The sequence below is a fragment of the Anomaloglossus baeobatrachus genome, chromosome 4, assembly GCF_048569485.1.
Source record: "Anomaloglossus baeobatrachus isolate aAnoBae1 chromosome 4, aAnoBae1.hap1, whole genome shotgun sequence".
Classification (NCBI taxonomy): domain Eukaryota; kingdom Metazoa; phylum Chordata; class Amphibia; order Anura; family Aromobatidae; genus Anomaloglossus; species Anomaloglossus baeobatrachus.
In genome coordinates this window covers 26,578,817-26,590,756 of record NC_134356.1, presented here as the reverse complement: position 1 = coordinate 26,590,756, position 11,940 = coordinate 26,578,817, and the positions used below count along the sequence as shown (strand labels likewise).

General features: G+C 52.6%; 1 protein-coding gene across 1 annotated transcript in view; it reads left to right on the top strand.

The window, feature by feature from the left end:
• LOC142302289 (uncharacterized) overlaps positions 1-11,940 on the top strand; it is a 79,375-nt gene that overhangs the window by 14,162 nt on the left and 53,273 nt on the right. The window lies entirely within an intron of this gene.

The following is an 11,940-nucleotide window of genomic DNA, read 5'->3' as shown; positions in this document are numbered from 1 at the left end:
GGCTGCACGTTGGGGGGGGGGGGGGAGCTTGCAGGGGGAAAGAGGCTGCACGTTGGGGGGGGAGCTTGCAGGGGAAAGAGGCTGCATTTTGGGGGGGGGAGCTTGCAGGGGGAAAGAGGCTGCACGTTGGGGGGGAGGGGGAGCTTGCAGGGGAAAGAGGCTGCACGTTGGGGGGGAGGGGGAGCTTGCAGGGGGAGAGAGGCTGCACGTTGGGGGGGAGGGGGAGCTTGCAGGGGGAGAGAGGCTGCACGTTGGGGGGAGGGGAGCTTGCAGGGGGAGAGAGGCTGCACGTTGGGAGGGGGGGGGCTGCACGTTGGGTGGGGGGAGCTTGCAGGGGGAGAGAGGCTGCACGTTGTGGGGGGAGCTTGCAGGGGGAGAGAGGTTGCACGTTGGGGGGGGGATACAGGGGGAAAGAGGCTGCACGTTGGGGGGGGAGCTTGCAGGGGGAAGAGGCTGCACGTTGGGGGGGAGCTTGCAGGGGGAAAGAGGCTGCACGTTGGGGGGGGGAAGCTTGCAGGGGAAAGAGGCTGCACGTTGGGGGGGAGCTTGCAGGGGGAAAGAGGCTGCACGTTGGGGGGGGGAGCTTGCAGGGGAAAGAGGCTGCACGTTGGGGGGAGCTTGCAGGGGGAAAGAGGCTGCACGTTGGGGGGGGGGAGCTTGCAGGGGGAAAGAGGCTGCACGATGAGGGGGAGCTTGCAGGGGGAGAGAGGCTGCACGTTGGGGGGGAGGGGGAGCTTGCAGGGGGAGAGAGGCCGCACGTTGGGGGGGAGGGGGAGCTTGCAGGGGGAGAGAGGCTGCACGTTGGGGGGGGGGGAGCTTGCAGGGGGAGAGAGGCTGCACGTTGAGGGGGGGGAAGCTTGCAGGGGGAGAGAGACTGCACGTTGGGGGGGAGAGAGAGGCTGCACGTTGTGGGGGGAGGCTGCACGTTGGGGGTGGAGCTTGCAGGGGGAAAGAGGCTGCACGTGGGGGCCGAGCTTGCAGGGGGAGAGAGGCTGCACGTGGGGGGCTCGTGCTGGGCAGGGGGCCGTGTTGCACTTTGTGGGAGGTGTGCTATTAATCTTCTCCCTTTGTTTTTCTAATACAGTTTGTGACTACTGGCATCTGGGTGTAATTGCCCCCCCGTCGTCCCACCTTAGAGACTGAGAGAACAGTGTGTTCTAATGCACATCACGCCTCCTGTGTCCTCCCATGTATTCAACAAGAGGATTTTTATGGTAAATGGAGAAGTACAATTTTTACACCTAAAACGCACGGGACTCCGATACAAAAGATTTTTTTTCTTTCATTGTTGAACATGGCTTTATTCTACGTATTAATTTGTAAAGTTGATTGTTAGTGTATATTTGTATCCCCGACCTTCTGTCTCCTCCCCATTACCCTGTAGACTGTAAGCCCCCCGAGAGCGGGGTCCGCTCCCCTCTGTACCCGTCTGTCAGGATTGGTTTATTCACTGTAATTTTATATCTGTATTTTGGGTGTAACCCCCATGTACAGCATGGAATAAATGTTCTCTATAAAAATAAAACTGTATAAATATATTTCTCCTTTTTTTTTTTTTTTTTTTTTTTTTTTTAAATTGATATACTTATTTTAATAAAACTGTTCTAGAAGTTTGGGCTGAATGTTCATTTCTATAATGATAAAGCTCTGTGTGACATTAGTGAGCAGTCACTGCCGGTCGGGCTGCGGTCACAGTGTTGTAGGTAGTTTCCAAAACATCTGTCCTCACATGTAGACCCACAGTAAACTGATCAGATCTCGCTGACAATTTATTTTCTGTCTTTAGCAGCCCCCTGATCCTCTCTCACGCCCCCCATTTATTAGGCCCCAGTCCTGTTTCACCGTGTTTCCCTCCTTTGGTGGCAACATAACTCCATGAGGCTCACACCGCCTGATTCCGGTCATATGGGGCGAAACGTTTTTTTTTTTTTTATTTAATTTAAAGGGACGTAAGTTGCTTTTTGCTGAGCGTCTGAAGCTGTTGCCACCACTGTTCCATAGGACAGGCTCTGGCAGAGGTGACACTACATATTTTACAGAGGGGTAACAATACTCCTTAGAAATTTTGAGAAGTATGTTTAGCCGCTGAGGAGAACATCATAATTTGCAGCAACTCAAAATGATAGTACATACAGTAGATGGGTATCTATAAGGCCCCTTTCAGATGTCCGTGTTTAAACAGGTGCAAGCCACACGTACCAGTATGGTTGTCCATGTGGTACCAGTAAAAAAAAAAGTAAGATACTGAAATGAATGTTTTGGTTTGGTTTTTTTTTGTTTTTTTTTTTTTGTTTAATGTGGAAAGCCTGAAAAATTAAAGATATAGGAAGATAAATAGAGCTTATAGAATAGTGTTCTAGAGATAGTTAGCTTGACCAGCATTTTTACACCATTTTTATTTTTTAATATAAAAAAAAAAAGTGGGGGTCCCCCCAGCTTTCATGTCCAGCACAGGAACAGCAGCAGCTGTAGGCTGAAATCCTCAGCTCTTTGCAGTACCTTGGCTGGTTATGAAAAATAGAGGGGATCCCACGCTTATTTTTTACATTTTTAGATTAAAAAAAATTACGTGTGGTCCCCTCCATTTTTACTAAAAAACAGCCATGGTACAGCAGACAACTGGGGGATGATATTCTTAGGGTGGAAAGGGCCATGGTTATTTGGCCCTTTCCAGCCTAACAATAGCAGCCCACAGACGCCCGAGAAGTGGCACATCAATTAGATGCAGCAATTGTGGTGCTGGACCTGGCTCTTCCTATTGCTTTGGTGCAATGGCAAACTGGGTAATATTTGTGGGGTTGATGCCAGCTCCAGCATACACCCCTACTACTAATCCAGTAGATGAAAGGAGAATAACAAACTTTATTTGAACAAAAAACCTTCGACTCAGACCTCATTCACCAATTTATTTGATTTTTATAAATAAAAAACAGTTCTACCGTAATCTATGGTGAGGTCCCACGACATTCCCCAAAAGCAAACCTGGAAAGACATAAAAGAGAAAATCATTCAATAAATAAAGACAAAAGACATCCTCTTTTCCAATTTATTTCTCTATCAAAGCCCTAATCCTGGTCTGCCGAAAGCCAATTGGGGGCGGTCACATCAATCCTATACTGCTGTCACACTCAATGGAGAACCGAACAATCCTCATTGGTTGTGAGAGTACACACACACACTGCTGTGGATGCTTCTGTTTGATGACCTTCATCTCATAAGGTGAGCTCAGGTTATTGAGGTCAGCAGTATGTGTGCGGGCGCGGCAGTGATGTCACAGGTTAATCAGTTAACAATGAACTCAGATGACATCCTGATGACACCCGCGCTACTGTGGGTGTCGCGGCAGTAACGTCATGGGTTCATCGAAGTTCCCAATGAGTTCCTTGGATACTCACCTGTCCCCAGCGATGCTGTCCCTGGCACTGATGTCTATGGTGCTGCTGCTTCCAGGTCCTCTGTTGAGTGCATATTCATTGAGTATAATGAGTGGGGATCGGAAGCAAGTGACAGCAGGGCTGGAGACAAGTAAGTATAAAAATTCATTTTATTTCAGAGACACGTGTTTTCTCCGGTTCTTGTCACACGGATCACATCAGTGTGACACCTGTGCTGCCTGAGAAAAAAAAAAACAATGTCTGCATGCAGGGAAATGTGGGGCAACACGGTCCATGTAAAAACATGCATGTGTGAGGAACACTATAGAATAACATGAGTACGTGTGGCATCCGTGTTAAAAATGGATGTCACACATACCTGAAACATATGGATAAAAATTCCCCGTTTTCCCAATCGGTGCGGGTTCCAGTGATCGGACACTGATCAGCAGGTGATCACCTTGCCCATGGATAGGTGATAACTTGTTTTCACTAAACAATCCCTTTAAGGCGTGTAAACATTTCCTGCAATCATTTGGCCGACAGCTCTCTCTTGACTATCACATACAGGAGTGCTCGGCCAAATGTTCTTGTGTTCTCTCTCTGAGAGCTGATGTCGCCTCCTCTGGGGGTGGATTATCTTTCAAGAGATCAAAAGCATCAACAAGTGGAATTCAAACACGCCGGTTCCTTCCCTCCCTTTAAGCTGGGTTCACACTAAGCGACAACGACGTCGCTGTTACGTCACCATTTTCTGTGACGTAACAGCGACCTTGTAAGTCGCTGTTATGATCGCTGCTTAGCTGTCAAACACAGCGACGCAGCAGCGATCATAACGTTGCTGTGCTACATGTGCAGAGAGCAGGGAGCCGCGCTTAGCGCTGGCTCCTTGCTCTCCTAGGTACAGTACACATCGGGTTAATTAACCCGATGTGTGCTGCAGCTACATGTCACAGTGCAGAGAGCAGGGAGCCGCGCACACTGCTTAGCGCTGGCTCCTTGCTCTCCTTGCTACAGTATACATCGGGTTAATTACCCGATGCGTACTGCAGCCACATGTGCACAGAGCAGGAGCCGGCACTGGCAGCAAGGGCGGAGGCTGGTAACGAAGGTAAATATCGGGTAACCAGGGAAAGGTCTTCCCTTGGTTACCCGATGATTACGCTGGTTATAGCTTACCGCAGCTGCCAGGCGCCGGCTCCTGCTCCCTACTCTCTTCATTTCGTCGCTCTCTCGCTGTCACACACAGCGATGTGTGCGTCACAGCGGGAGAGTGACGACCAAAAAATGAAGCTGGACATTCAGCAACGACCGGCGACCTCACAGCAGGGGCCAGGTTGTTGCTGGATGTCACACACAGCGACGGGACGTCGCTGCAACGTCACAGAAAATGGTGACGTAGCAGCGACCTCGTTGTCGCTGTGTGTGACACCAGCTTTACATCCATTCTCGAGGTAAGTCAGATAGCCCCCATACACATCATATTGTTGTCTGATCCGGGCAATTTTAGCCCTATGTTTATGGGAGCTTTCATGTAATCTGTATAAGGGCTTATTCAAACATCTATGAACGTCAGTACAATCTCTGAACACAATGCATGGATTGGCTGAGGCCGTCCTTATAGACAGTGCTGTGAGCTCAGAAATCATGAACCTCAGTGCAACAACTGTGATCTAGTCATCTCTGTGCTGGGCAGTGTTGTAACTAGAATTTGATGGGCCCCAATGCAAAATTAGGACCTGCCCCCCCCAACACAGATACACTGGGTACAGGATAATGACACCGACACTCGGGGCATGGGATAATGACGCTGACACTCAGGGTGCGGGATAATGAAGTTAACACTTGGCTCTTTCCCTCAGCACTCAGGTTTCCCATGATCTGAAATCCCTCTTTCTATCATCATCCAGCTTTCCTATGTTCTGATATCCATCTTGTCCTCAGCACCCAGCTTCCCTAGGCTCTGCTATACATCTTTCCCTCAGCACCCAGCTTTCCCATATCATAGCATCGTAAAGCTGGGTGCTGCGGGTAAGAGCCTCTTTCCATCAGCACAAAACGTTCCCATCCCAAGCTTATGTCTTTGTCCCCCCTCGTATATATAGTTCTCCAAATACTATAATGGCCCCCACATAGCCTTCCATATAGCATATTGGGTCCCACGTAACCCTTCATTTTACTAGAATGCGCCCCATAGTCCTCCTTGTATTATAATGCATTTCCCATAGTCCTCTATGTATAAGGTAACTCTTATAGCCCTCCAATTATTATACTACAACTCCCATAGTCCTCCATGTATTATAATTCACTCCATAGTCCTCCATATATTATACTGCACCCCATAGTCCTCCATGTTTTATAATGCACCCCCATAGTCCATGGATAAGGTAGCCCTCATAGGCCTTCATATATTATAATGCAGCCCCCATAGTCATGCATGTATTATAATGCACCCCACAGCTCACCATGTATTATAATGCAGACCTCATAGGCCTCCATGTATAATAATGCAGCCCCCATAATCCTCCATATATTATAATAGTAGCTGTCATATACCGTCCCCCAGGCCCACCCACCCAGTTCCTTGACCACTTTTCAGCCTGGCTGCCGCACTTCATGTCCTCAGAATTACCAACCCTCATCCTAGGAGACTTTAACATACCCATGACCAGCCCCTCCTCCCCATCTGCATCCCAGCTTCTATCTCTCACCACCTCCCTTGGCCTCTCACAGCTCTCATCTTCTGAGACACATGAAGATGGTAACACTCTTGACCTGGTCTTTATCCGCCTCTGCTCAAACTCTGACTTTGACAACTCACCTCTTCCCCTCTCTGACCACAACATCCTCTCCTTCAAGCTCACAAACCCTCGTCCACCCCAGTACACTCCCACTTATCACACATTCAGAAACCTACAGGCCATTGACTTTCAGACCCTTACAGACTCTTTACACTCATCACTGTCCCCTATCTCCTCACTTTCCTGTCCTGATCTGGCTGTAAACCATTACAATGACACACTCAGAAATACCCTAGACCAAGTAGCACCCCTCACCCTCAGAACCTCCAAACACAGAGTAAAACAGCCTTGGCTCACTTCCCAAACTCGATTTCTCCAGTGATGCTCTAGGAGTGCCAAACGCATATGGAGGAAAACCCGCACACCAGAAAACTTCATCCACAACAAGTTCATCTTAAGGACCTACAACTCTTCCCTTCACCTCGCCAAACAGACCTACTTCACCACCCTTATTTCCTCACTATCCAACAATCCAAAAAAGCTCTTTGACACCTGTGAGGCAAACCCTGGGATATGAAGATGAATTATGACTTCCAGTCATAATCGCTCTCATCACTCCATGGCAGTGCCCCCTCCCTTCTTGTTCTCAGATGTCCAGCATCTGTGAAGGTGTCACATCCCAGCAACACATCCCATGGCCATCTCCTGTGATATGGAGATTAGGTGATGTGGGAACAATGGACACAGGATGACTCCCTGCCGTGACCCTGTAGTAGGGGCTGCTATCTAGTTAGCCAGCTTGGAAGTATCCAGACAGGACGACTCCAGTAAAAATGGTTCATATCTCGCAAGCCATATTTCCGATAAATATGGCAACCATAAAAATGGTGTCTCCGCATGCGGACGATGCTGGCACACCCTTTTTATGGGAGCAGGACCTGGGGAAATACCCCAGGCGTGATATCAGCCAATGGGGAACTAGTAGACAAGTCATGAGTCCTCTCGTTCTGTAGCTAAATTCATAGCTGTCACAATGAGAGCGTCGGCGTCCGCCTACGACGCTCCCAGGCCAAGTTATGGCCATATTCCATGTTGTGGATTTTGTCCATAACTCCAGCCAGGGGTGGAGCAGTGCTCCCTCTGAGGTCACTAAGGTAGGAGGGGACCTGGATTTGCCCAGGTTGATAACCCTACTTCGGCCATTTTCCAGTGTTCTTCTGCTCGGGGGCCTGGTTGGGAAAGACCTGTGAGGGAGTTCCTGGAAACCTGGTCTATGGCGCCCCCCTGTGGCCAGACGCACAAGGTAACTGCTGGAACTGTGTATGCCTGTTTGTAACCCATGCTTTGCTTGTAACTGTACTCTGACATATGTATATTCTGTAGATTCCCTATTGTATATATTGTAGTTTCTAGTGTGCTTTAGGCTGATTAAATTATATAATTAATCTTGGGCTGTTCTGTTATCTCGATCTTGAATCCCACGTCTGTGTGTTCGGCTAATAGTTACCGTGAAGCGGTTGGTGGCAGCGAGTTGTGCCAAGGATTATTGTGGGGAGGCCAGTGAGATTCGGGGAGGTTTTATATATTCCGCCCGCGGAGGTCGGGGGAATATATACCCTACTCTCACCGGGGACCCTTCAATAATCGGCATAAGTAGTATAGCGGCCTCCTTGCTTATTGTCGGGCAATTCCATAATTGGCCTGACTATAAGAGGGGCGCTAGAGAGCGCGTCACGTGCTCTGTCTGTCGGTCGGGAGGTATAAAGGAGGGGTGACCCCCACTTGTTACCCCCCGATTGTGACGTACTGGTAGCCAGCGCGGGGGATTTCTGAGTGACCCCCCCGGTGGTTCGTGACATATTGGTGGCATAGCGGTGGGATCGAGATAATAGTGTGTGTGAGTGTGAGACCCATACTCCCAGACACTAAAGACTGCCTGCAGCAGCTGTGGCTGCTGGGGTCTTCAGACTAGCTCAACACTAGAGTGTCAGAGTGCAGATACTGTAAGGTGTGTGGAGGCATCAGGTGTCAGTTCTGTGTCAGTGACCAAAGTCTGCAAGAATGGCTGAGAGCACCAGGAGCAAAGCCAAAGGAATGGCCGATGCTCAGGCCAGAGACGATGAGGAGGTTGTCCACGAGCCCTCCAAGAGCCCGACGCCAGAGAACAGCTCTGCAGAGGACATCGCACAACCTGGCACTGCTGGACAAAATGAGGAGGAGCTCGCCCAAGGGTCCTCAACGAGCCAGATGCCAGCCCTCCGCTCTGCAATGGACAGTGAATCACCAGGCTCCGCAGCGGGCCGCAGATCACCACGTGCCATTCCACCGAGCCTGGGAGGCTCGGATAGCCTTCTTCAAATGGCTATGGCCCTTCTCCAGGCTGGAGACCAGGAGGGCTACAAGGAACTCCTGGCAGAGCGCAGGGCAGAGCGGCAGGCGGCGCGTGACGCTGAGGCTGCGGAGCGGCAAGCAGCGCGTGAGGCTGCGGAGCGGCAAGCAGCACGTGAAGAGCGACAGCAACAGGCAGAGCGTGACCACCAGCTGCAGCTAGCTCAGCTCCGGCCCTCATCAGCCACACGTGACCTTCAAGACACCAAACTTCCAAAGGTCCGTGTTGAGGACTTCCCAGTGCTGGAGAAGGATGGAGACTTGGACTCTTTCCTGACTGCTTTTGAACGGACTTGCCTGCAGCACCATCTGGACAAGGACCAGTGGGCCAAATACCTGACCCCCCGTTTAAGGGGTAAGGCCCTGGATATCCTTGGGGACTTGCCTGCTGAGGCAGATCAGGGCTACGACACCATCAAGCGGGCCCTGATCCAACAGTACAACCTCACTCCAGAGTCCTACCGCAAGAAGTTCCGGAGCCTACAGAAGGGACCAAAGGACTCCTGGGCTGACCACCGGCGGGCACTTGCCCGAGCTGCCGACCACTGGACCCAAGGCCTGCAGCTTTCCACCGGACCGGAGATCCTGGACTTGTTCATCACGGAGCAACTCTTGTGGAACTGCCCTGAGGATCTCCGCCAGTTCATCCGAGACCAGAAGCCAAAGGGGTCCACGGCTACAGCTGCCCTGGCCGATGACTACACCAACAATCGGGCTCCTGAGGCCAGGAGAGCAGCCACCAGCAGCACCTGGAGAGGGGGTAAGATGAACTCTGCGACTTCCCCACCTGCCCCTAGACTGCAGGGGGTGTCCCCCTCAACTCCCCTCTCCAGGCCCGTGGCAGAACCAAGACGGTGCCACCAGTGCAACCTACCTGGACACTTCAAGGCCATGTGCCCTCAGCGTCCCAAGGCCCCGGCTCCGTCCCAAGGGCCGCCCAAGGTGTATTGTGTGGGTGGGGGTGGTGGTAGGTCCCTGGACAGCTTCCAACCTGTCACCGTCGGCCGGTCTGTGACCATAGGACTGCGAGACAGCGCCTCGGAGGTGACTCTGGTGCGGCCTGACATGGTGTCCCCCCAAGACTTGATCCCGGGAAAAACCCTCGCTGTCTCCGGGATTGGAGGCATTGACCCGGCGCTGCCTGTTGCTGACATTTATGTGGACTGGGGCGCAGGGCGAGGGGTGAGGGAGGTGGGGGTAACTGATCGGATCCCTGCAAACGTGCTACTTGGGACAGATTTGGGGCAGATAACCTCCCAGTTTGGCCCCCCCCAAGGGCTGAACCTTCAGCCCGTACTGACATGACTCCTAACAATGTTAATGTGTTATCTATGAATGATGTAAGGGAGGAGGGAGTGAACTCTGATATTTCTGCTTGCATAGACACCATAGACACACACTCAGCTGCAGCTGTGACAGGGGAGGGGGTCAGAGAAAGGTGTGACAATGCCTCTACAAGTAACCAGCCAGTGAGCTGGGATCTGTTGCCCTCTGCAGGGATAAGCAGAGAGCAGGGTGCTGCAGGGGGAGGACCAGTGTGTGGGGTGGGGGCTACCACAGCAAATGTGGGGTCCCCAGAGATTTCACAGCGGGGTTCTGTTGCTGCAGGAGGGGAACAGGCAGGTGAGATTGGGGCCGGTCCAGGAGCGGAAGTGCTCCCAGGTAAGATCTCGGTGCATGGTTCCCCCACAACCGGGGTGTCAGGAAGCCAGGTAGGTCTGCCTGAACCGGCGACTTGGTCAGGAACGGAGGAGGAGCAGGCACGACCCACGGTCGCAGCGGCTGTGGCCGCTGTCACCCGCAGTGGGAGTGCTGGAAGCCAAGGGGCCTCCCGGAGGTCCGATAGCTCTTCCCCTTCTGACCAAGTGGCAGCCGAGTCAGGTGGAGGCCAGGACACAGGTCCCGGGGTACTGACTGAAGATGTGACAGTCTCGTCGATTCTGGCCACATCTAGTCAGGGGTTTCAGGCAGCGTTAGAAGCTGACGACAGCCTGAAAGCTCTTAAGGAGCAGGCGGCACAGCCTCCCTCGGACTCGGACCCGGAGCGAGTGGTCTGGGACCAAGGACGGCTGTACCGGGCCACGGTCCAGCAGGGTTCACCGGAGGCGTGGCCCAGGGACCGACAGTTGGTGGTACCCTATCCGTTCCGGACGGAGTTGTTGCGGATCGCACATGAGATTCCGATGGCCGGACACCTAGGGATCGCTAAGACCAAGGCCAGGTTAAACCAGCATTTCTACTGGCCAAAAATGGGGGCCGATGTGGCTGCCTACTGCCGTTCGTGTGAAACCTGTCAGAGAGTGGGGAAGGCGGGGCCACACCCCAAAGCCCCACTAGTATCTCTGCCAATCATCGATGAGCCTTTCAGGAGGGTGGCTGTGGATCTGGTCGGCCCGCTGGCCATCCCCAGCAGCTCCGGGAAACGCTTCATACTGACGGTAGTGGACTATGCCACCCGGTACCCAGAAGCAGTGGCCTTGTCGTCCATTCGGGCTGACAAGGTGGCCACCGCATTGCTGGAGATTTTCTCGCGAGTGGGTTTTCCCCAGGAAATGCTCACTGACCGGGGGACCCAATTCATGTCCCAGCTGATGGAGGCCCTCTGTAAGCAAGTCCAGGTGCGACATCTGGTGGCCAGCCCGTACCATCCACAGACTAATGGCCTGTGCGAGCGGTTTAATGGCACCTTAAAGCAGATGCTTAAGATGTTGGTCGACTCCCATGGGCGTGACTGGGAGCGGTATCTCCCACACCTGTTATTTGCTTACCGGGAGGTTCCACAGGCCTCAACAGGATTCTCACCGTTTGAGCTCCTGTACGGGCGACGTGTGCGGGGCCCCCTGGCTCTGGTGAAAGAGGCTTGGGAAGGGGATTTGGCCACCCCTGGAGTGTCGGTTATCGAGTATGTCATGCGCTTCCGGGACAAAATGCAGGCCTTGACGCAACTGGTACACGACAATATGGCTCAAGCCCAGGCCGATCAGAAGCGTTGGTACGACCAGAACGCTTGTGAGAGGACCTACCAAGTGGGTCAAAAGGTGTGGGTACTGGTCCCCGTACCACAGGACAAGCTTCAGGCAGCCTGGGAAGGCCCATACCTCGTGTACCAGCAGCTCAACCCTGTGACGTACCTGGTCACCCTGGACCCTGCCCGTGGAAGGCGGAAGCCCTTCCATGTGAACATGATGAAGGCACATCATGAGCGGGAGGCATGTGCGCTCCCCGTGTGCAACCTGCCCGAGGAGGGAGAAGCGGAAACCCTCTTGGATATGCTAGCCCAGGTTAGGGCAGGCGGATCCATTGAGGATGTGGAGGTTGGCCACCAGCTCTTGGAGGACCAACGGTCCCAGCTGTGGGCCACCCTACACCCCTTCCGGGGGTTGTTTACCAACCAGCCCGGAAGGACTAACTTGGCTGTCCATCACGTGGACACTGGG